Raw genomic sequence first — 26,166 nt, 5'->3', positions numbered from 1 at the left:
TGGTTTGCGGGTTGGAGTTAGGAAAAAAAAAAAAAAAAAAAAACACTCCTGTCTAGGATTTTCCTGACTTCTGCAATAAGCACCTGCCCTGGGCCATACCCTGTGCTGGTTGATTTACTGTATCATCCAAACACACCTCACTCATTTCTGAGAAAACCGAAGCCCAGAGATAGGTGGCAAATTCTTAAGGTCACACAGGTAGTGCAAAGCAAAGTTAGGTTAGATTCTAATTCCAAGTCCAGTTAGATTCTAATTCCAAGTCCAAAGCTCTTTAGAAGCCATATTCCTGTCCAGGGTTATCTTTCTAGCTTATGTCCACCCATTGGGATCTTACAAACCACTGCGATTTGACTTGCCCTGAGATGCCTCTTAGTGTCTTCATCCATGATTTTTTTCCCTCCTCTATGACTGTGGTTTGGACCTCTGCCTTTGCTTCAGCATAGTCTACATCTTGTTTTATATTGCTGCTTATTTATTTTTAGATCTTTTTTCTGGGGGACTTGGGGTTGAGAAAATTACAACAATTCTAAAAATTTCAGAGAATAATGTGAAAAACACCATTGAATGAAATTGTTGGAGTTGACAATTGTTTACTTTTTATAATCCGCTCTATCAGTCTTCTTAAAAAATGAAGACTCCAACATCATAGATAAAATGGAAGATTTATTTATGCCTCAACTTCAGTCCTACTTCACTGCTTCCATTCTCAGACAGATTTATTTGCATGAAGTTCACATATATTCTTCTTATTGCATTCTTTTATATTTTAGTTTATATGTACTTATCTGTAATACACACCCTTGTGTGTATTTTTAAAAAACTACCAAGATGCTTCATAGTGTGTATTTTCATTATTTGCTATTTTTGCCTAATTATATTTTTGAAATATATTGTTACTCTATAACTACATAATTCATTCCTTTTACCTGGTAGTATTCTGTCATTTGAATGTGAATACTTTATCTATGTCATTAATAATACTCATTTAGGTGGTTTTCAATTTTTGGTTGCATAGAGTGTGTTTGTACATGTTCTCTTAATCTAATGTGTGAACATTTCCCAAGAGAATATCCTAAAATTGGAATTGCTGGGATGTAGAATATAACGTTTTCAATCTTTCGAGATCCTGCCAAGTTGCCTTCTGAAGCAGTTGTACCAATTTATACTCCTCCCAACAGTACAATGTGAGAGTGTTCATTTCCCCATATGCTAGCCAGTACGTGGTGTTGACCAATGTTAGCTATCTTCTAAAGAGGCTATTTATTTTCACAGTCAGTTGTCAGTCTCTTAAGGGAGGTATACTCTATATTTGTTGGTATCCTTGGAGTCCTACATGTGGCTAATCTATATTACACTTAAATTTATGGATCAACTGATTGGCCTATTGTGTCTGCTGCCAAAATGTTCCCCAGGGGCTGTTGAACTATGTAAGCTACATTTGTATCTCTGAATGGATTTGCTTGCATTGTCTCAGAATATCATAATTGAGGCAGGGTAAAAAACCCACAAAATAAGATGTCAACTATTTGTTTCCGAGTCAGAAATGAGATAACACATAGGCTATTAAGAACATTTCAAATTAAGAACATTTTATCATCAGAACCAAGTAGTCAAAAACTGAGCTCCTGTATGCCAGGCATTTGTGTGGGTACCTCTTTATTTAGACAGCTGTAGCTGATGGCACTCACACAGAGATAGTCTGCTTCTCTCGTCTCACCCTCTGGGATGTTATCCATTTTTAATTGTTCTTTCTCTATCTTGTTTACTCAGTTTTCCCTCTCTCAACTGAATCTTCCCTACAAGTATATAATAATTCATTTGTCTTAACCATTTTTTTAAAGAAAGTCTCCTTCATGTCCATATCCTATTGGTATATGAAAATGCAGGTCTTAGCCATTCTTTCAAAAAAAAAAAAAAAAAAAGTATCCTTCATAGGGCCAGAAGGTGGCATGGTGGTTGTCTTGGACTCCCATGTGGCTGACCATGGTTCCAGTTCTGGACCCAGTGATTTGAAACTCACTGGGCGCATGTATGTGTGTGTCCCAAATCCTGAGAAGAATGGAGGAGAAGGGATTGCAGCATGGCCGTCTCCCATGGGGAGTGATTTCTCGCTTTCTGTTTCTAGGTCTCCAGGGAGTACACGTACCCTATAGGAAAATCTCTCTCTCTCTCAAAAAAAAAAAAAAAAATCCTTCACTTTCATTTCTCCCCCAGCACCTCCACTTCTGTCACCTTTGCTCACTACCAAACATCCGTAAATTATTTCTTCCTCCTCTGTGTGTGTACTCCATGTTAGCTGGGATTCCCATCATGCCACTAAATGATCTCCTACCAGAAAGGTAACATAACTCAATCCAGCAGACATCATTGTGGCCTTCATCGAATCTGTTCTCTCTGTGGCATCCTAATTTTTGACCCCATCCCTCTTTTTGAAATCTTTGCATCTTTTAGGTCTTGGCTATGCCTTGCCAGTCTCATCTTTCTCTAGCCAGTTAAATGTTGAAGTTTCCTAAGACCCGGTCTAGGTCATCTCTTTAGTTTGCTTTATAACTTGGTCCCTATTCATTCATCCAGGCTCATGATGTCAATTACTGAAATGTATAGCTCCAGCCAAGATTTCTCTAACCCCAGAACCTGAGTATTTAGTGATCTACTGGTTAGACCACTTGAACAAGGCGGCTGTAATATAGCATGCCCTAAACGAAACTCGTGTTCACGCATCTCCTTCCCTACCAGTTCCATTTTCTGTGCTCCTTCTTCCAGTGAGGGCATTGCCATTCATTGGGGTTCACTGATCAGTGAGCTTAAAGTTTTATTTACCTTTTTCTTCCCTGACCCTTAACTTACCACTCTGCCCCATGGATTTCACTTCCTTCGTGTTGCTTACATCTATCCTCCTTGTTCCATACCCCCTATCCTATTCCATACCCATGGAGAAAATGGGCCACCACAAAAGTGTCTAAACTGGTAGTACCTGCCAATTACTCTCCTGGTAACTGTTTTTTACTGCTGCTATAACCAGTCACCACAACTTAATGGCTTAAAACAACAAAAACTTATCTTATTCTGCAGTTCAAAAGTCCTAAAATTACGGTGTTTGGCAGGACTGAATCCCTTCTGGAGGCTCTGGGGAAGAATTTGCATTCTGGCCTCTCCAGGTTCTCTGAGAATTCCTTGATTCTGGCTCCTTCTTGCCTGTCCCTGCTTTCCTTATCGCTTTATATCTGACCCTAACCCTGGAACCTCAGTCTTTTTTTTTTTTTGGAGAGGTTTTTGCTATAGGACGCATGCGCTCACCAGACAGGCAGAGAGAGACAGAGAGACAGAAAGGGAGAAATCACCCCCAGGGGGAATGGCCACGCCGCAACCCCTTCTCCTCCCTTCTCCTCCTGGGATCCTGGGCACGCACGCACACGCGCCTTCACCTCAGTCTTATGAGGACCTTGGATTAATTGAGTTCACTTGGACAACCAAGACTTAATTTAATGGCTGCAAACCTCTCCCCACCTTTAAAAATTACTTATTTTCTTTCTTTCTTCTTTTTTCTTCTTCTTTTTAAAAAATTTATTATTTTTAAAAATTTTCCAAATATGCATGCCCTCGCTGGAGAGGGAGAGAGAGAGTCAGGGAGAAGGAATGAACCTCTCCATGGGGAATGGTCATGCCGCCATCCTTTCTATTTCCAACTGCCTGAACCCCCAAGCCACTAGCTGGCCCTGTAAAGCCCCTTTTGCTATGTTAAGTAAAACATTCCCAGAGATCAAGGATTAGGATATAGACATTTTGGAGGGCCTTATTCTATCTGCCACAGAGAAGCTGCTCCCCTCCACTCCCCTCGACCAATTTGTGAAATTACACCGAGCCTTCAGACCTTGGGTCAGGTCTGCAAGCTGCTTTCTCAGAGTCAAGTTGTGTGACTCCCTTGTTGCCTTGTGTGGACTTGATTCAAGCCTACCCAGTTAGATAAACACCAGGCTTTCTTAAAACAGGAACCATTTGTTTTTGTTCATTGTTTGTGTCCACACCCAGCGAAGCGCCTACAAGGTTGGAGGCTGTAGTTTTTAGAATCTGTAATTGGTTCTGCAACTTTGATTTGATTTGTTACAAAACATGAACTGCTTTCTTTGGACTGGAGATAAATAACTAGGCTTACAGAAAAAAAATATTTTTGTGAAAGTTGGGATAATTAAGTTACAGTTAGAAAAGCAGAAAGAATTTCCCTTTGCTCAGAAAGTATTATAGAAATAATAGAACCTCTTTTGTGTATTTTCAGATTCTCGCTTTTCCCCCTCAAGTTTATATAAACCTTTTATTAACACAATTGATAAGTGACATTATTTCAACTAGGGTAGCACTGATAATCATAAAACATATTTATTTCTGAAAATGTTATTATAAAATAGAAATTTATTCTGCTTTGCAAGGTTTGGGTTTTGTTTGTTTGTTTGTTTTGTGTGTGTGTGTGTGTGTGTTTGTTTGTTTGTTTTTAGAGATTTTTTTCTATAGAGTATGTGTGCTCACCAGAGAGAGAGACGAAAGGCAGAAAGCTAGAAATCACCCCCCAGGGTAGATCACTATATTGAAATTCTTTCTCCTTCTGGGATTTTGGGCATGCACACACATGCGTCCAGTGTGAGTTTCAATTCACTGGGCCTGGGATTCAAACCACTGTTGACCACAGAGGAGTCCAATGCCTTAACCAGTACACCATTTGCTGGGCCCACTAAGGTTATTTTTTAACACTGATTATAGGAAATAGGTTTCCTTCAAGAAAATTGTTTTGAAACCTGACTAAAACAATGATGTTAAATATATATTTCATAAAAATGGTAGGGTGCAACTTGTAAAAAGAGGAGAATTTCCTTTAAGAATAATTAATTCAGGTAATTAGTAAGAACAGATGCAGGAATTAAAGTCATTGTTTTTTTTTTCCAAGGCATGGGAGGGAGGTGTGGGGAAAATAATAATATGTATTGCTTGATCAAAAATTAGGATCAGTAGAACATAAAACCAGAGTAGATAAAAGGCATTTTGAAACCATGAAAGAGAAAGAAAAATATGGAAAGTCTTTGTAGACATAATTATTGGAACATTTTTAGGGGACATAGTAGGTTTAGAAGTAAAGGTGCTATAAAAGGTTATTTCGTGAATTAGTGAATTGTTAACCAAGAACATCTGGAAGTTTAGGAGCTAATTAAGGATGATTAGCATAATGTGAAAAAGCTCTTCTATATAGGCACAAGACACATGGAGAGAAATGGATAATTATATAGAGGGAGAAACATTTCATGTTGATTGAAAAATCTATTATTTTCAAATGTGAAATGTACTCAACCTGGGCCAGAAGATGGCATAGTGGTTAAAGCGTTGGACTTGCACATGGCCAACCATGGTTCTAGTCCCAATCCTGACACCTTAAAAATCATGCTGGGCTAGTGTGCATGCATGCCCAAAATCCCAGGAGAAGAATGGAGAAGAAATGATGGCCATCTCCCTGGGGAGTGATTGTTGACTTTCTCACTGTCTCTCTTGGTCTCTCTCTCCTCTCATGAACACATGTGCCCTATAGCAAACATTTTTTTAAAAAAATTACCCATTCCAAAAAGCTCGGTTTGATTGAACAAACATTTGATGAGTGCTTACTATAGTGCCCTGGCCACTCTGCAAAAATGGATAGATACGAAACCCAAGCAAAGCCAGCGATAGTCAGTAAGACTCAATTCCAGTACTTTTATTGAAACCAAGGATGAAAGATGATCATAAAAAATTTTACCAGAGGGCACATGAACTCTCTGGGGAGAAAGAGGCAGAGAGAGAGAGAGAGAGAGAGAGAGAGAGAGAGAGAGAGAGGGAGAGAGAGAGAAAGAGAAAAGAGAAAGTAAGAGAACACCCAGCCTGGGGGATGGCCATGCTGCAATCTCTTCTCCTCCATTTCTCTCTCCCTTTGAGATTTTGGGCACACATGCATACATGTGGTATGTTTCTTAAGCTGCCAAGGACTGGATTCAAGCCATGCTGTCAGTCATGTAGGATCCAGCCACCTTAGCCACCACATCACCAGCTGGCCTGAAAGATGACTATTTTTATACTAGTGAGACTCCAGTCTTTTATAATAATTTGAATATCATATGAAACATAACCTCATTTGTACTGTAAACTTGTGAAACAGAAAATGTTATATGTGACTACAGACCACATTTATAGCTGTAGCATATGTTTTGAATTTGCTTTACCGTATGGATCTCCAGCACTTAACAAAATATATAAATCACAGGCACTAAATAATAGATCAAATTTACCATTTTAATGTATCGAACTATAATTTTCTCCTTTTTTTATTTTATAGAAATATCTGAATGAACATTCTTATACTTGGATGTTTTTCTCTCACTATTTATTTTCTTAGGATATAATTTAATAAATGCAGTTAGTGGATCAAAGAATATGAACATTTTTAGGTACTTAATAACTATTGCTAAACTGTTTTCCAACATGACTCTACCAATAACATACGTAACTACCAGGAAAATGTGACTCCTGTATTGTCTTTCTGGCACTGAGTAATGATCTCTCATATATGTAACAGTGTGTGTGTGTGTGTGTGTGTGTGTGTGCGTGTGAACTCAAGTGCAAATCTTGTTCATTTGAGAGATGAAAATGATAACTCACTTAAAAATGCATTGATTTCAAGCCAGCAGGTGGCATGGAGGTTAAAGTGGCTGGATCCCACATGACCTCTCTGAGGTTCTGGTTCTGAACTCAGTGATAAAAAACATGCCAGGCATGTGTGATTGCATGCCCAAAATAAAAAGAGGAGAATGGAGAAGAAGAGCTTGTGGCATGTCTATCCCTCCTGGGAGTAATTTCTTTCTCTCTTTCTCCCTCCCTCTGGCAAACACACTTGCCCTATAGCCAATTTTAAAAAAGAAGATGAATAAAAGGATTCTTATGCCTCATTTTGTTTTCCTTTAAACTATGTCACATGATGACATAATTTCATGACATTGAGTAATGACTTAGGTAATTTTTGGCATAACTTGCTTTTTTCTGCTTAAATTCCACATGATTCTTTGACACTTTCCATTTTATTTTGTGTGATTTTTCTCAATTCTGGGATCCAATATAAATCTTCACTGTGTTTCCTGTCCTTCTCTTCTACTGTTTTCCTTCCTATTGCAATTTCTGATGGGGCCTCATGGTTTGCACTTTCTTCTTTCTCTTTCTCTCATCTCAGCATCTCTTATGCCCAATTGCTTAACATTTTGCAGACTATGAAGACTAGTTTATCTGAATAGAAGTATGTCCACGTCTATTGTACTAGCCTGTATAGTATTCTTTATATTATTACTTATGTTCACCCTCTCTTTTGTTGCTCACTCTTACTCTTTTCTCTCATCCTCTTAGTCTCACTCTGGAGTGTGAGATAGCAGAGTTATCATTAGTGTATTAAGACTAAGTTACAGATTCTTTTCTCATTACTAATAATTGCTTGAAAGGTTTATTTTATATTTCTCCCATGAGAAAGAGACAGCATGCCCAACATCCATCTCCAGCTCAGCCAGCCTGCTTATAGGCACATGTGCACCCAGCATAGTCAGGGAAGGCTCTGGACATGAACTCAGAACCTTCCCGGGTGGGTTAGCAATGCAGATACTGTGCCACCATCTACCTCCACCTGGCTATTGCAAATTTTGATGAGGGACAATCTAATCACACAAGCTTTCTGCTTCTGAATGCTATAGGCAGGGTCAAGTGTAGCTTCTTCCTTCATGGGGCCTTTATTCCCCTTCTACAAAATCTATCATCCATTTGGAGGTCACATGACCTCTTAACATTCGACATTTCCAAGGTTAGTACTGTTCTCCGTGAGTCCTCTTAAGTCACACTCTTCATGTTATGACCTCAGGCCAGCTCCCACCATAACTCCTTTATCCCACTTCACCTATGGCTGTTCTATTCAACCAGGAGGCCATTGAAAATAATGGTGTGCTTGGATCTGTGTTCTTCACCTCTGTATGTCCCTGCATTTTGTGGTTTAAATCTGGGTCTCTAATTATACCCTAACTTCTCTACTTTGTCCTATGTCTTTTCCTTTCTAATCTAGAAAACAGTGTTTTGTTAAATGGCCCTTTTAGGTGGAGGTACTAACTTTCACAGTGATGTTTATTTTCTCTGAATTATAAGAAAGCTTGAATCAGCTTTTAGTATCACACTTCATCGTAATCCAAATTTTACTGTAATTGAACAGTAATCTATAAATATTGTTTGAGTTTGTGAGAGTTGCTTTGCATTATTTAATATAGAAATATCTCTATTTTTCTATTTTTTAGTGTTCTTAGGAAAATGAAACAATATTATGAAATTTCATAACTCCATAAGTATTAAATAAAAGTTCTACACCTTTTTCTTAATTAACCTAACTAATCTAGCTATGTGATTTTTTATGATTTAAAAATAATGAAATTATTTAAAAGTTAAGATGAAATTCTCTTGCTCTTATCACAAATTACAACTTGTGGCTTAGTTACAGGATAAATCATTGCTCCAGTTCATTGACATTTAGATGAAATTTAATTTATGTCTACAGTTTCAAAATGTGAAACATAACAAAAATTAAATCTCAAAGGCTTAGTGAACCTTGTTAAAAGATACAAAAACTTACTGGAGGGGGCAGGAGCTGGAAGAATGGTTAGGTTGCTGGATTCTCACATGGCCTTTCACGGTTCAAGTCCCAGACCTGGTGGCTTGAAAATCACAGTGGGCGTGTGTGAATGTGTGTCAACAAGCCCAGAAGGAGAATGGAAGAGAAGGGATTGCTGTGTGGCCATCCCCTCTGGGGGAGGGGGGTAATTTCTCACTTTTCCTTTATAACTGTCTCTGTCTCTCTGTTGAACACATACACCCTCAGGCAAAAATCTCTTTTAAAAAAAAATCTTACTGGAAATGTTACTGTAAATTATTTTTGAATTAAGAATGGATGGGTCATTGTACAAATGTTTATATAAAAGGGTAAGGAAGATAATAAATTAAGAATTTTCTTTACTAATATAAAATAAATAGCAATAGAAAGTTGTGATGGGGAAAAACACAAAAAGAGTGTCCTCTAAGGGATCATTGTGTTTGGGAAATAATTTTCTAATGCACACAGAAATATAATAAAGAACTGTTATGAAAGCCCGTATATTCCACCAATTTGATTGTAGTGGTGACTAAATTACTTCTATTCCAATGCAAATTGTGTCTTGCAAAACTTGAATAGATATATATTTTTACTGCATGGAGTTCTTCTAATGGTTGCTATTGTTATTCTAGTGTTAATTTCTTAAACAATCCTAACTATTATAGACAGAGAATGACATAAAACAGCTTCTTTTAAATCTTAATATTTGAGGCAAATTTTAAGGCCAAATTAGTTAAGAAACCATCAGTGACTTTATTTCCAAGACTCTATTTTCTGCAAACCAGCGATAGCCTATGGGTAATGCAATGCCTCTGTATTTCTGGCCACAGATGAGAGCTTTCCAAGGAGAGAACATGGCAGCTAACAGAGTTAGCATTAGCAGGAATAGCATGAAAGAGAGATGCTTTGGGAATGATCAGAAGGAGAAGCATTCTCCTCTCTCTCCTGTTAGGCCAGAAATTGTGGGCCTCAGAATATGAGCATTTCTTCTCTTTCTCTCTTTTTTACGCCTGAATATTTACTTGCATAACATTGTAAAAGTTTTGGACAAGCAAGAGTATGCATTAAACTCAGGGAACAATTAATCTGATTTTTTTTTCAGGAAGGAATATGTCAGAACATGAGGAAAGACTAAAAGCAGATTGATTCTGAGGAAAGTGAGTTAGTTGTCTTCTTTGTACTGCAACGTATTCTGTGAAGTGAAACTACATCTGTTTCTAATCAGTCCCTCAAATCACAAAGCAATTGAAGGGCACAAAATTGAAAAGAGCAACCAAGGAGCACATCTGGAAACCGAGCTTTCAGAGAACTCAAAATCAAAGGCTGGCTAAGTAAAATGATCATCTCTTATCGTTTATATAAACGACATTATGTGATACTCTGAAGCAGGACAATTATTTAGATCAAATAAAAATTGCAGTTACTATCGCATCACAAACTACCATGCGTGCAGTATGAAATGGTCGATATAGATTTAGATTATACTGATCAATATTTATTACATTGATGAAGACATATCAAGATCCCTATTTTGCAGAGTGTTAAATGCAATATTTCATGTAAACACATGTGTGTTGCTTTTCTTCTTAAAACACTAAGAAAGCATTTAATTTAGCAGTGTCTTCAGATGTGGAAACTGAGCTGGTAAATAATTTTCTCATTCTCTAACAGCTGTGTCTGTTTGCTACTCACTATGTCATATGGCTTTACACTGCCTTCCCTTCCTGTGAAAATAGCGTCAGAGAACGTGGTAGGTACACTGGATACTACACTAAATATTGAACAAAGATGACAAGACTTAACTAAGTTAATGGATATAAAAGCATGTATACACCTCTCCAATTTATGAGTACATAGTTGCAAAGCTCAGGTTATCATCAGTTTTCCTTCCCCAGTGTTATCAGTTTGCCCTCTCACTAACCAAATGTTTAATTTCCCTTAAACCTCATTGTCTAAGGATCTTCTTTTTATATGACACTGCCGATAATAGCATATGAGTTAGCATGCATTTTACTGTATATAATTGAAGAAGAATAAAAACCTGGCCACTGAAGATTTAAATAATGAAGATATTTAACTGTCTCACTTGTATGATGATGTCTCTTAGACATCAATATGAAAATGTCAAGTAGACATCTAGATTTTGATATTAGTGATATTAGTTAGAAAGAATGAATAGAGAAAAAAAGGAAGACAAATAGCAAGCCTTGGCCACTCCAATACATGCAAACCAAGACAAGTGGTAACTAACAGGAAGAACACAGTGTAAACCAGAGAAACTAGGGAAAAAGTGCTGTCATAGAAGAGATTTCTAAGAAAATATTGTTCTTCTGTGTCAATAGGTGCTGGAATGACAAGAAAATAGTGAGCTAATACAATACATATTTCATATCTTCAATAATGGAAATTTTAATGACCCTAGTTAATAATTAAAATTTAGTAGAATCCCATGGGGTAGGGATGAGTTTTGTATCTTTCAGATCTCATCTCTAATTAATTAATTAACTAATTAATTAATGGAAAAATCAAAATCTGCCAATAAATATGTCAGGTAGAAAAGTTCCTTATTTGCCAGCACACGTGAAAATTAAATGAGAGATTATTAGACTAAATCGGAAAAGCAAAGAGATAAATGTAAGTAAAAAGAAAAGAGAAATTAAGAAAAAACTTTTTCTTTACAAATTTCTATCTGAGCAGCTATATGCAAAATGTTACTGCATTGATTTTCTTATAGGTTCAACTTCTGTCTCATTAAAGCAGAGGTATTTTGTACATCTTCTGAGATCCAAGGACCAAACAATCACCAGGTTCTTAAAGATTTCATTAACTCAGGACCTGTTATTCATCCCCCATAGAATGAAAAGATAAACCTATGGGTCCTAAGTGCTAATGACCAATTACGATGTACTTTTACATATATTAATACCTCATAAATCCTGAAAGAGCTTTGTGGAGAGAGTATCATCAAACCCTTTTAGAATAAGCCAGTTGTATTTCAGAGAGGTAAAATAGTTTGGCCAAGGTCACCCAACTAGTAAGCATTGAGGTCCCATTCTGAACACAAATCTGTTTGATTCTAAAATCTCTCTTACAGTAGACCTTCCTGCTGCATGTAGAAGGGAAGAAAGAATCTGTATTTGATCTTCGTAGGCTGCTTCAATTCCTACAATTTAGGGATGCGCAAAGCAGAATCTCAATAAATATGAGAAATTCAGAAAATACTTCCCCGCAAAGGGAAGAAAAGAACTCATCTCTAACAATGAAAAGAGCAGAAGAAATTGCCAAAATGTCAGAAATAGACTTCAGAGTTTTATCATAACTAAACTCAGTGAGACACAAGAGAAAGCAGACAAGCAACTCCAAGAGATGTGACAATCATTCTATGACATAAAGGAGGAATTCCATAAAAATCAACAGCAGATTAGCCCATGTGGAAGATAGGATCTCTGATCTAAAAGACAAAGTCACTGACTTAGACAAAATCATCAAGAAGAAAAACAAATACTTATAAAAATGAGGATAACGTGGTCAATACTAGATACCATAAAATGGCCAAAAATTCAAATAATTGGTATTTCAGAAGGTAAAGAATCTACTAAGGGTATCAAAAATCTTTTACATGAAATACTTGCAGACAATTTTCCAAACATAGAAAAATATTCAAACATCCAGACTCAAGAAATAGAAAAGTATTCAAATAGAATCAACCAAGGATCCTCTCCATGGCACGTCATAGCCAAATTGGTCAAAATCACAAAAACGAGATTCTAAAAATGGCAAGAGAGAAACAAGAAGTTATTTACAAAGTTTACCCCATTAGGCTAACATCAGTCCCCTTAAGTGAATCAATGCAAGCAAGGAAGGAATGGGAAGATATATTGAAAATGAAAAAAAAAATTCAAACAAGAATTCTCTATCCAGCAAGACTTTCCCTTGGGAAAGAGCAAATAAAATCATTCCCAGATAAACAAAAACTGATGGGAAGAACAAATAAAATCATCGTCAGATTTAAACGAAAACAATTCACCAGCACCAGACCAGCTCTTCCAAAAGTACTGAAGGGAGTATCTTATCAGGAAAACTAAGAGAGACAAACAGAAATAAGAGGGGGGCAAAAAGGCAAGAAAATGGCTAACAAAATGGCAGGGACAAGCCCAGAAATATTGATAATAACATTGTTTGTTAACAGATTAAATTCTCCAATCAAAAGACACAGACTGGCTGAATGGACAAAAGACCAGAAGCCCTTTATATGCTGCCTATAAGAAACACACTTCACAGATAAAGACAAACAGACTGAAAGTGAAGGGCTGGAAAAAGATATGCCAAACAAACAGAAACAAAAACAGAAAAAAAGGCTGGAGTTGCAATACTGATATATGACAAAATAGACCTTATCACCAAAACTGTAGGAAGAGACAAAAACAAAAAACAAACAAACAAACAAACAAAAAAACGCTATATAGTAAGAAAAGGGCTAAATCACCAAAAAGATATAACACCTACAAATATCTATGCATCCAACACTGGAGTACCCAAATAAGTGACAAACAGACTGCTTGATCTAAAGGAAGAGAAAAACTGCAACACAATAATTGTTGGAGATTTCAACACTCCACTGTCTCCTCTGGATAGTTCATCTAGACAAAAAATAAGTAGAGATACAGAATCTAAAAGATACCATAAATCGAATGGACTTGACAGACATCTATTAAACTTTCCAGCCAATTACCTCAAAATATACATTTTGTGTATATCCACCCCTACATGGAACATTTCTGAACACTTCTGATAGGGTAAAAGAAAGTCTGTATAAATTCAAAAAGATAGAAACTATACCTAGCATCTTCTCTGACCACAATGGAACTAAACTTGAAATTAACTATGGAAAAAAAAACTCAAAAATACACAAACACATGGAAACTAAGTAGCCTACTCTTGAATGTCTTCACACTCACTGAAGAAATTAAAACGGAAATCAAAAGATTCATCGAAACCAATGATAATGAACACATTAGTTTCCATAATCTATATACTATTGAATACTACTGAGTCATAAATAAAAAAAAATGAGACCCTGGCATTTGATATAAAGTGGATGAATATGGAGGATTTAGTACTGAGTGGAGCAGCCAGACTATGAAAGAGAAGCATTGTATGTCCCACTCAATATTTACCAAATGTCTCCACTCTATGACAGAAACGAAAAGACTGCAAGGTATAAAAGTATGGAGAGCAACTGTGGATACAAAATACAGTGTGAGAGGAGGGTGGAAAATCGAGGAGGGTGAGATAGAGGGAATTAAGGGGAAAAACAAGGAAGCAAAACATTAGGGAACAGAAAAATGGAAAATTAGCTATTAATAATGGGTAGGGTAATATCTTTAGCTGGACTAATACATAGTGTATTCATACTGGGAAAATTAGTTTTGTATGCTATAATGATAGACAGTGATAAAATGTAAAATAAAAAATTAAAAAGTGGACATGCACACACACAGAAATGTCATGTTAATTTGAAGGCAGAAATTCTACAAGCAAAAGGAATGTTTTGTTTTGGTTTGGTTTTGATCTGTTTCTATTGGTAATTTTCATGGGCAAAAAAAAAATCTCGCTTTATTATTTTGTATTCAAGAAAAGTTTTGTGGGTATATATTTATCCAATTTTTAAGTTAATTTCCTTAGATAAAAAAGAAACAGTCAGCAAATATTATACAATATGAATTTGAAGCCACCTTTTATTGTTTTGGGTGTCACCTGGGCTTATAGCTGAGTGACAAGAGCCGGAGAGGGAGAGAGGAAAGGGGTTGTATGTGACTGAGGAAGAGGACACATCCATTTTCTCACTGATCAGGTCAATGCTTCATGAAGAATAACGTGCTCTGTGTGAGCAGGCACTTATCACTTTCATCAGGAGGAAGCCTGACTTCTCAGCTTCCCTCTGGGTGATGGAAATGATAAACAATCTTAAAGAATAGGCTGTTTATTACACACAGGTGCATTCACAAAGTACTTGGTCAACTATCCTGGAGCAACATAATTGGACCAGCTGTCCATTCTTGTCTTCCAAAGTTTTTTGACACAGAGGACATTTTATCAGCAAAGTCAAGAGTGATGTTCTCACCATGGTCTCCACATGGAGAATTTGAATGGAAAACCCCTCAAAAATAAGCAAACCCATGGAAACTAAACAACCTACTCCTGAATGACTTCACAACCACAGAAGTTAAGATTGAAATAAAAAGACTCATTGAACTCGATGATAACAGGCACACACATTAATAAACCTGTGAGACATGGCAAAAATAGTCATAAGAGGAAAGTTCATAGCAATTAGTGCTCACAAGAGAAAAATGGAAAGGTGGCAAATAGACAACCTAGCCATATACCTCAGGGAACAGCAACAACAACAGCAAAAACAAAAATACCTGGAGAAAATAAATAATAAAGATTCAAGCAGAAATAAATGAAATAGAGAATAAATGAACCATACAGAAAATATATGAAATGAAAAGCGGGTTAAGCTGGTTCTTTGAGAAGATAAACAAAATTGGTGTTCTATTATCTAGACTAATTAAGAACAGAGAAAGGAACCAGATAAATCTAATCAGCAATGAAGCAGGCAATGTTACAAAAGACATAACAGAAATACAAAAGATCATGAGAGAGTATTACAAATGACTACACACACACACACACACAGAGAGAGAGAGAGAGAGAGAAAAAAAACCTGGATGAAATGGACACATTTCTGGACAATATAATCTACCAAGATTGAATCAGGAAGACATGGAAATCCTGAATACACCGATAACAAGCAATGAGATTGAATCAGTAATAACAGTCTCCCAACAAAGAAAAGCCCTGGGCCTGATGTCTTCATTTCTGAATTCTACAAAACTTTAAAAAAATAGAGCTAACCCTGTTATGCTCAAACTATTTATAAAGATCCAAAAGGAAAGAGCTTTCTCAAATTCATTCTATGAAGTCTCTATCACTCTCATTCCAAAAACAAAGGACATAATGCAAAAAGGTAACTATAGACCAATATCTTTGATAAATACAAATGAAAAAATTATCAAGATACAAGCAAATCATAACCAGCAACATATTAAAAAAGATTATACATCATGATTGGGTAGGCTTTATTCCCAGAATACAATAGTAGTTCAACATATGCAAAATAATAAATATAATACAGTTTATTAACAGAAGGAAAGATAACCATACAATTAGATCAATCAATGCAGAAAAAGCATTTGATAAAATACAACATCTCTTCATGATTCAAACTCTCAGAAAAAATCATAATAAAAGAGACATTTCTCAACACAATAAGAACCATATATGAAAAACCTATCACTAACATCATACCGAATGGGGAAAACTGAAGATTTTTCCACTAAAACTGGAATATGACAAGAATACCTTCTTCCTCTACTCCTTTTCTTTAAGAGAATTATTTTATTTAACTTTATTTATTTTAATTTGACCAGAGAGGGACAGAGCAAGAGGGAGAGAGAGAGAAAGTTAGAAAGCAAGCCACCAGGTCCATGATGGCCCCCACAACCACCATGCCACCTGATGGCCCCCCTCCACTTCTTTTCTTAATGTCTCTGTATTGACTGACATGCAGACATGCATGGCATTCCCTTTTGAAAAAGCAGTGTAATACACTGTAAAGTTATATGCAATTCAGTGTCACATAAACAAGATTATGATGATAATAAATACAATTTTAAAAAGTAGAGAAAAAAAGAAATATATAGTACTGAAAGTCCTAGCTAATGCAGTCAGACAAGCAAATAAAATAAAGGGCATTGAAACAGGAAAAGAAGAAGTGAAATTATTTCTATTTACAGATCACATCATTATATATAAGAAAACCCAAAAGAATATTTTTTAAAAAGAACAACAAAAAACCTCCTGGAAGTGATAAATGAATAAAGTAAAGTGGCAGGAAATAAAATTGACTTAGAAAAATCTATAGCATTTCTATACATCAACAATGAACAGACTGAGGTAAAATTAAAGAAAGCACTCTCATTTACAACAGTCACAAAAGAAATAAGATACTTAGGAATAAACCTAACCAAAGAAGTCAAAGAGCTCTACACAGAAAAGCATGAAAAACTTAAAAAAAAAAAAAAAAAAAAAAAAAAAAGAAGAAAGACATTTAAATTGATTTTAAAAAGTTAAAAGATGACTCGTGTTCCTGGATTGGAAGAATTAATATAATCAAAATGTCAATTCTACCAAAATTAATTTATCAATTTAATGCAATACAAATCTTAATATGAGACATTCTTTGCAGAACTAGAGAATAAAAATTCTAGAAATTTTTTGTAATCATAAAAGACTCTGTTTCATCAAAGCAATGCCACACAAAAAAAATAAAGTAGAAGGCATCTCACTTCCAAACTTTAAAATAAATTACAAAGCTGTGATAATCAAAACAGCATGGTACTGGCACAAAACCAGGAATGTAGACCAATGAAATGGAGTAGAGAACTCAGAAACAAATTCTGAAACATACAGGCAACTGATTTTTGACAAATGGTACCAGAAAAATCCAATCAGAAATAAACATTTCTTCAGCAAATGGTGCTAGAAAACTGGATATCCACCTAAAGAAAAATGAAACTGGATCTCTATCATCATAAACCAAAATCAACTCAAAATATATCAAGTATCTAAACATAAGTCTCAAACTATGAAACTACTGTTGGAAAATAAAGGGAAAACTCTTAGAGACACTGGAGTAGGCAAAGATTTCTTAAATATGAGCCCCCAAACATAGGAAATAATCCTGACAATAAAACAAGCAGGACTTTATCAGGTTGAAAAACTGCACACAAAAAGAAATAATAGTTAGAGTGAGGAGATAACCCTCAGAATGGGAGTATATATTTACAAACTATGTCTCAGATAAGGGACTAATAACAAGAATATACAGGGAACTCAATCAATTTACCCTTAAAAAAAATCAGTTCAATTAAAAGATGGGCAAATGAGCTGAACAGACAACTCTCTAAAGAAGACATATAAACAGCCAAAAAGCATATGAAAAAACATTCAACATTCCTTGTGATAAGGAAGATGCAAATCAAAACCACAATGAGATACCTCCTAACCTCAGAATAGCTAAGATTAAAAAATAAAGAATGATAAGTGCTGGCTAGGCTGTGGTGAAGAGAAGACTTTCCTACACTGTTGATAGAAGTGTAAATTAGTACAGCTTTGATGTGAAAAATATGGAGGTTTCTCAAAAACCTACAGATATATGTAAATACCATAGAATTCAGCAGTTCCACTCTTGGGTTTCTACTTAATGGATAGGAATACATCCAGCTGGAAAAACACTTGCACACCCATGTTTATTACAGCATTATTCATAATTGTGAAGACATGACATCAACCCAAATGTCCATGAACAGATGAACAGATTGAAAAAGTGTGGCACATATACACTAAAATACTACTTATCCATGAAAAAAACAATAAGTCCCTGGCATTTAATAGAAAATGGATAAAAATGGAAAATTTAGTGTTGAATGAAGCAAGCCAGACTATGAAAGAAAGGCCTTGGATGTCCTCTTTTCATATATACAAAATGTCTGCACTCTATGGCAGAAACTGAAAGATTAGAAGGTATAAAAGTATGGACAGCAAATGTGGGTACGAAAGACAGTGTGGGAGGGGGGTGAGTAATGAGAGCAAGAGAAAGGGAATCAATAAGGGAAAAAAGCAAAACATTTAATGGACAAAAATAGAAAATTATCTATTGATTATAATTTGCTTAGTAATATCTTTGGACTAATATGCAGTGTATTCATGCTGAGAAAATTCATTTTGTATGCTGTAAAAATGTACCATGATTAAATGTAATTTTAAAAAAGTTATCAAAATTTTAAAAGATTAATAAGACAGGTAGATCATTTAAAAAATAGAAATTGATAGGAACTATGTGATAAAATTTCAAATTCACTAATAATAAAATCCATAATACTCATATGTTATTTTTATATTATGAAATTTAGAAGTAAAAATACTAAGTTTTGTAATAGATTTGGAGAAATGGCACACAAATAAATGATGGTGAGAGAAAAATTGGTGCCATTTGTTTGGATGGCAATCTGGGACAAATCACAAAAACATGGAAATGTGCATACCTTTGGAGAAAGATTATATTTACAAAAATGTGGCCTTAAAGATAATTATAAACTTAGTAATAGTTTTTATTATAATATTTGAAATAATAAATATTTAAAAATATTTTCAATCTCAAAAACTAAAAAAATTGTGATACTATCAAATAGTGTAATATTAAGCATGTTTTGAAGATTTAATATATAATTACATTGATAATATGGACAGATATTCCTTTTATGTTGCATAGAAACAGAAAACAGATTATATATAAAATTATGAATGCATTATCACATATTCCATCTACCTACAAAATTAGGAAACATTTAAAAGATAAACACCAAATTTTAATAGTGGTTATTTCAAGATAGTCGAGATTTGAATTGTTTTCATATTCATTTTTGCCTCTGTATGTTCTACTTTTTCTACAATGAACATGCATTAATTGTAGAACAAGAGTAAAAAATGAATTAGAAAACTTTGTACATATTTTCTTTATTCTTTTAACATTAACAAACTATTTTAGAAGCTCTAGATAGCACAATTTAAGTGTACTTAGGTTGAAAAGAAAAAATAAAAACATTGAAGCACCTTCATATCTATTTAAAAAGAGAGTTTTGACAATTTATGACCAAGCAGAATGCACAAATAAAATTGTAAAAGTCTCCATGAATAATATAAACAATCAATAAAACATAACCAATAGATTGGGAATAACAAAGGGTCCAATCTAATAATGTCAGAATTTTCAAGCATTTTTGAATGGTGATTTAATACACGCAGTGTATACCTTGATAATTTCATCAAATAGGAAAGTGTTTTATGATAAAATATTTCTTTCAGAATATTTTTTTCTGTGCCCATCACCTTATTCATTTTTACATATCCTGTCGAAACCATATATGAAGTAACTAAGCACAGAATTACCCCTAAAACTAAAAAGCAAGGGAGAACAAAAATTATATTTAACGATAACAACAAGATAGAAACCTTTCTTCTCATTTCATAGATTTAAAACCTGCTGCAGAATCTGTTATGTTGCATTAGCTGACCCTTAAATAGTTCCATGCAAACTTTTTGTGAAGTGTGTTAGAATGTTTTCTTTGTAGCACTATAGAGCACCTAAGAAGAGGAAAGGGTCTTTTTTCCTTTTTTTGGAGAGGTTTTTTTTCACTATAGGGCGCATGCATTCGCCAGACAGACAGAGAGAGACATAGAGACAGAAAGCGAGAAATCATCCCCCGGGGGGGATGGTCACACCGCAATCCCTTCTCCTCCATTCTCCTCTCGGGATCTTGGGCACGCACGCACAAGCGCCCGGCGTGAGTTTTAAGCCACCGGGTCCGGGACGCGAACCACGGTTGACTACATGGGAGTCCAGCGACATAGCCATTATGCTAACTGCTGATTCCCTAGAAGAGGAAAGGGTCTTGAGGAGTATGATTTTTAAAGGATCCTGAATAGTCCAAGTTCTCAAAGCCAGGTTATTTAGAGTAACCCCAATTCATAATGCCAAATATTTAGAGTGTGTCTCAGGGGAGTATGCTAAAATTGGGTTTCCTAAGCAAGGTTTCCTTTTCTGACTTATCCCTGGCTTGGAATTTTAAAGGAAGATTCAGAATGTGAGCCTTGGTGTTCCCTAACTTGGTCTTGGAAAGAAACAATGGAGTGGGGCTTTGCTAAAAACAGAAGTGGGAAATATGAATGCCTGGTAATACCTTACTCAGATTTCAATCAGTGAAATTGATATTTTCCAAAAATAGGTAGAAACTTAGAAATCTCTATAAAACTGAATATTAGGTTTGTTTTCTCCCTATTTATCCCCTGGGCCATTAAGTATTCAGCAAAAGTAATTGGAAGAAACCCATGATTATATTCAAATCAATAAATATTTTAATAGCTAACATTTACTATGATCTTATAATATCTTTGTTTTAGAAAATAGAAAGGCAATAAAGATTAGTCATCATCTTCCTGTCCAGGATGATTACTTTAAACACTTTTTTATATTCCAACCTATGTGCTCTTGTATATATAATAACATTTCTATAAATTGGGATCAAATTTTACATATTGCTTTATAATCCAAATTTCTGACTTTTCGATCAATAAACAATGAATATTTAAAATGTATCTCAAAATATTCCTTGAGAGAAAAAACTGTATAATATTTCTTAATTTATTCTAGTCTCCTATTCTATAAATATGTGAAGGGGAGATTAGCAATCTTGGCACTGGGAAGATACGATGACTAGTAAGACACAGTCTCTGATCTCAGTCAGCTTACATTCTAACAGTAAGAGGACTAGAGAGAGGTTATCAGAATTTGAAAATGCTTACTATCATACATAGCTAGAAGAGAGAAATTCAGGCCATGTGTGTGGAGTGTTAAGGGACAAAACTGATTTAGAGTATGACAAGGTGTTAAAATGGTCAGCAAGATGATAGAATGCTTCTTATCTGGGTCCCTTTTGCTCACCATTAACAAAAGTAAACTCAAAATAGATCAAAGATCTAAACCTAAGACTTCAAACTATAAACTACTGGTGGAAAACACTGAGGAAACTGGAAAATTTTGGAGTAGGCAGAGACTTCTTAAATAAGACCCTGAAAGCACAGGCAATCATCCCCAAAATAGACAAGTAGGATTACATAAAATTAAGAAGTTTCCACACAGCAAAAGACATAATAATTAGTGTGAATAGACAACCCTCAGAATGGGAGAATATTTTTAAAACTATAACTTGGATAAGGGCCTGATAACCGGAATACACAAGGAACTCAAGAGGTTTACCCCCAAAAAGTGATTAACCCAATTAAATGATGGGAAAATGAGCTGAACAAACAACCCCCTAAGGAAGACATATGAACCACCAAAAAGCATATGAGAAAATTCTCAACATCCCTCATCATAAGGGAGATGCAATTCAAAACCATAATGAGATACCACATACCCCAGATAGAATGGCTAAGATGAAAAAAAATTATAAGTGCTGGGGAGGACATGGTTAAAAGGGAACTCTCCTACACTGTTGGTGGGAATGTAAATTTATCCAGCCTCTGTGGAGAACAGTGTGGAGGCTCCTCAAAGACCTACAACTACAACTACCATATGACCTAGCAATTCCACTCCTGGGTATCTACTGAAAAGATAGAGCACTTCAGTCAGAAAAGTGCTTGCACATCCACGTTTATTGTGGCATTATTCACAATTGCTTAGACATGGAACCAACCCAAATGTTCACAAACAGATGAATGGATTGGAAAAGTGTGGCACATATACTCTATGGAATGCTACTCAGTCGTAGAAAACAACAAGACCCTAGCATTTGATAGAAAGTGGATGAATATGGAAGATTTACTGCTGAGTGAAGCAAATCAGGCTATGAGAGACATTGTATGTCTCCACTTAATAGCCCGGCTATGAAAGAGAGACATTATATGTCTCCACTATCCACACTGTATGGAAGAAACTGAAAGATCAGAGTATATTGAATTATGAAAATGGTTAAGGATACTGGAGACAGTATGGGAGAAGTGCGTAAGAGAAGAGAGAAGGTATGAGGAAAGGAATTGAGCAGAAAAATAGAGAGGCAAGACACAGAAAGGATGATATCTATTGATGACAACGTGTATTGTATCTTTAACTGGACTGGTGTGAAGTGTATTCATGTTGGGTAAATTCACTGTACAAGCTATAGTGATATATAACGATTGAATGTATAAAAATTAAAAAAAATAAAAAATAATGCTTCTTACTCTATGGGATTGTGGCCAAGTTCAAATTAGTTAAAACCAAGAAATAAAAGGAAAATTATTTGTTGATGTTAACACATATGGCAATATTCTTGAGGGAGCTAATACACAGTGTATTCTGGATGGAGAATCTCATTTTTGTATACGGTAATGATGTACAGAGAATGAACATAAATAAATACATTTTTTTTACATGACTTAAACTCAATTAACTGCCTAGGATAGTGCCCAGCATGTACTAATTGCTCAAAGGCTTCACTATTGTCATTGTTGTCTCTATTGTTAATTATATAATTATATGGCAGTTTAAAGAAAACGTTGACTATGGTGACATTGTTCAAACTCTCTTTCCCACTCTCTTCTCCAAAATTGAATAGGTCATGCATTTTACGTAGCAAATGGGTCTCAAGACTCTGTCACTATGTCTGCTGAAGTCAAGAAGTGAAGCAGTCTGCTATCCATTAGGCTCCAATTAGCATTTCCCCTCCAATTTCTAGTTGCCTGAAATGATCCAGGAAGTCATAAACTTGATGAGAATTTGTAATTACTTTATTATAAGAGGCCCATATTCCTCCATGATGGTTTAATAACTGCACTTCCATGTCTTTGGAATCACTTACAATATGCATTTTAAACCAGTGACACTTATTTCTTTTCATTATTGTTCCCACTCTATTAATATGTGTTTATCTTATTTCAGTCTCTGTGGCCCTGAAACAAGTAGTTATTAATCGGGAACCATTTAAAGACTGATATGCCATGTTCTGCATTAAGGAAACTGAGAAAACACCAAGCAGCCAAGTATGCATAACTTCTTTTCCTCTTAATTAAAAGCTAGTTTGTACACATAATTCCTTCCCTGGCATATTAGGTGGAGATATTAAAATGAGATTCATCTAGGATGGAGTAATTATAGGCATAACTAAAGCTTCACAAGAGTCTTGTTTTAGGGACCTTATTCAGCGGCAGATGACAAGTTAATATATTATGATTGGTTGCTTACTAATGAACCTCTGCAAATTTGTAGAACGAAACCTCCAATTGTAGAAATCACTTTTTCTTTTTTTTTTTTTTTTTCTCCTGAGTTGAGTTGCCAAGCATCCCAGACACTCACTGCCTTAGAAAATATTTCCAGGTCTGGGTCTTGACTGACTTTCTACCTTTTGAAGGCCTTGATGTGCATCTTGGTATATATTTATTTGTGATCCTGTCTGAATCTTAAACTTCGGTAAATGATCAAGTTAAAGGTCAGGGTACAGGGATACCTCCTGAAGAGGTATGACATAATCCCTAGCACAAAATATAGGGAAGAGTGTTCAAAGAGTTTGTAAATGTAATAGAAGTTGGCCTGGTATCTAGGTGAGACATTGACAGTAAAAATTCCTGGCTATAAGAGGGAAAGTGATCTAGGAACTCTCTATAATAAGACCCCAATAAAACCCCTGTAAGACCTTCAAAGCCAAAGACTTCCATTTTCTTAGCTAATCTTTTACATGGGGCAAGCCAAAACATATAGAAAGTTTGGGGGACAAGTATATTGGGTGTTTAATGAGGACCCTAGGAACTATAGCCTGTGTAATTCTAGTTTCTTTTATAAACCCTGCCTGCTAAACTCAAGCTCTGATACCGCTTCTTTGGCATTTGCTATGTTCTTACTGGAATGAAGCAAATTGGAGTGGTACTGAACAGCTTACAGGGAGTATGAACTATTCAAGGATTCTTACTAACACTAAAATGAATCTTTGTATTGTTAAGACTTAATAGAAGGAAGAAGAGACATCTTCTGTTTCATGAAAAAGATCAAGGGAGGAGATGTAATCTACTCCAGAATGAATTCAGTTTTGCTCATCTCAGGTTTGGAATTGTTTATTGTATTGAACTGATGTTAACCAAGAAAAGGTTACTCAATTCAGACTCCCTTGTAAATGGCCTCTTTTTTTTTTTCCCTTATGAATAACCTTCTTTATAGGTAGAGATCTGACATCTTTACTTATGAAAAAGGAAGTAGAAACGCTTTAGGGGCAGAGGGAATAGGCTAGATTAAATGGGAATACCAGGATCTACTTTAGAAAAAGCACATGCCTTGGGACCAGCAGATGGCATAATGCTTACGTCGCTGGACTCCCATATAGTTGGCTGCGGTTCGAGTCCCAGACCTAGTGGCTTAAAACTCATGCTGGGTATGTGTGCATACATGCTCCAGATCCCAAGAGGAGAATGGAGGAGAAGGGATTGTGGCATAGTCATCCCCCCTGGAGAGTGATTTCTCACTGTCTCTCTTTTTCTCTCTGTCTCTCTGGCAAGTGCCATAACCTATGGCAAAAATCTTTCAAAAATAAATAAATAGAGGAAAATGCAGGTGCCCATTTTACTGGTAAGGTCTACCAAGTTGATAAGATGATAGATGGTGTCCAGGCTCAGACCTCTTAATGGGGGCAACAAATAATATACAATCATGTTGCCTTTGCCTAAAAAAAAAAAAAAAAAAAGAAAGAAAGACTTCTTTGTGTTCATAGAAATAGAAATTGGATGCTGCGGAACAAATCCCAAAAGGAAACTGAGGCTTAGTAAATTTTTCCCTCTAACAGTAGGGGGTCAACGACTGCTCCACTTCTTGTCGATGTCCCTGGCAAATATTCCAACCATCATACATTTGGCATGGTTTAAAAACTAGTTGTCTTTAAAGATAGTTGAAGAAATTCAATACAATTCGATACTAATCTTTTAAACAAGCCAGTTTTTAGTGAGCTTCCTAAATAGGAATTACTTTTAATTTATATAGAAGAGTCTAGGCTGCTTCTGTGGAATCAAATTTGTTGTCCAGATACTACACCTGTTTAATTATAATTTTTCTTCCCTGAATTTGGAGCACTGTGGTATGGTGGTGAACCTGCTGAGATAGTAGAACTACCTGAAAAATTTTACCACAGTAGATTTGAGGTCACAAACATTAAAATAGCAGGAAGTGGCTTTTTTAAAGTTAAGACTCATGGAAACAAACTTTTCTCTTTTATCTTATCAAATCCCAAGCACCTGCCCATAAAATTGGCAGCAGAAAGATTTTCTGTATTGCCAATTACAGGTTTCTTGTCATCTTGCCAATTTGCATTGTCTCCACAACCTGGCAAAATATAGCTATTGGCAAGAATGTAAATATTAAAAAAAAAGAAAAATATTCCAGCATACAGGGAATTTTGCTTCCATAATGTTTAATTAAGTAATTTAAATACTATTTTAGCACTAGGGATAGATTTGCTTTTTACTTTATAATATGCAGCAGGCTCTGTAATTTGAGCTTTTTGGTTACAAAAAACAGAATGGGGTCCTCAATGAACATTATCCATAACAAGGATAATCTAGCAAAATATTAATGACCTCTGCGTTTTATAATGCCATGTCCGTAATCCTCTCCCCTCTTCGCAGGAGATTTCTAATTGCCTGCTCTTGTAGATGAAAAGGAGGGCAGAAATCAGAGAGGAGGCGTTGTTACGTCAGGAAATGCAGAAAGAAAGAAAAACAAAAAAGTGTTCATCTTGAGCTTCTGAAAGAAAGAGTTCATCATTAATTAGACCAAAAGATGA

This window comes from Tupaia chinensis, unplaced genomic scaffold (genome assembly GCF_000334495.1).
Source record: "Tupaia chinensis unplaced genomic scaffold, TupChi_1.0 Scaffold000368_1, whole genome shotgun sequence".
Classification (NCBI taxonomy): Eukaryota; Metazoa; Chordata; class Mammalia; order Scandentia; family Tupaiidae; genus Tupaia; species Tupaia belangeri.
The sequence above is the reverse complement of the archived record's forward strand: the minus strand, read 5'-3'. Positions refer to the sequence as shown.